Below are 679 nucleotides of genomic sequence, written 5' to 3'. Positions count from 1 at the left end.
AGCACTATCAAAGAGGATGCTATAAGAAGAAGAGGGGGGTCAGAAAATGAAGATTCTCGACCTCCAAACAACTCCCACCGAAAAGTACTCCCAAGCCTAGCAGGCCCGAATTTGATTCCCGGTGGGGACGCTCGATCGAAAAGGCGTAACAGCTTTTTCAGGTCGGCCATCCTGATTGAGTTTTTCCCTGAGTTTATTCTTCTTCATACTAGGCAAATGCCGGAATGCTATCTAACATACATGTCCTTCCTTTCTTCCCCCAATCCCGGATAGTGTGCTCGCCGAAGGACGTTATTCCTCATAAGTGACGGGCTTAAAGTTATACATAAATATATTGCCCAGAAGTATATAAGTGAAAAAATAAATGCCTTTTGATTACGAGACGGTTATAACAGCTTATGAAATTATCTTCCATGTGTAGAAAATTCATCCTATTAAGAGAAAAGTAGCAAACAAGCGGAAATTGTACTCTCATTCTGCAAAAAATAGACCTTAGATAATGGGGTAGAAAAACACAGACTGTTAAGCTCAACGTATAAACGGATTTCCTGTATATCCCTTCCCATTAATATTTCTATATTTTTTACATAGCATAAAATTATTGTTACATTTCATAGTAGTGGCACTTGATGTGTGTATTCTTCATCATCTCTATGGATAGTTCTTTTGAGCCACAGCC

The sequence above is a fragment of the Thermobia domestica genome, chromosome 10, assembly GCF_964235325.1.
Source record: "Thermobia domestica chromosome 10, izTheDome1.hap1.1, whole genome shotgun sequence".
Lineage (NCBI taxonomy): Eukaryota > Metazoa > Arthropoda > Insecta > Zygentoma > Lepismatidae > Thermobia > Thermobia domestica.
The sequence above is the reverse complement of the archived record's forward strand: the minus strand, read 5'-3'. Positions refer to the sequence as shown.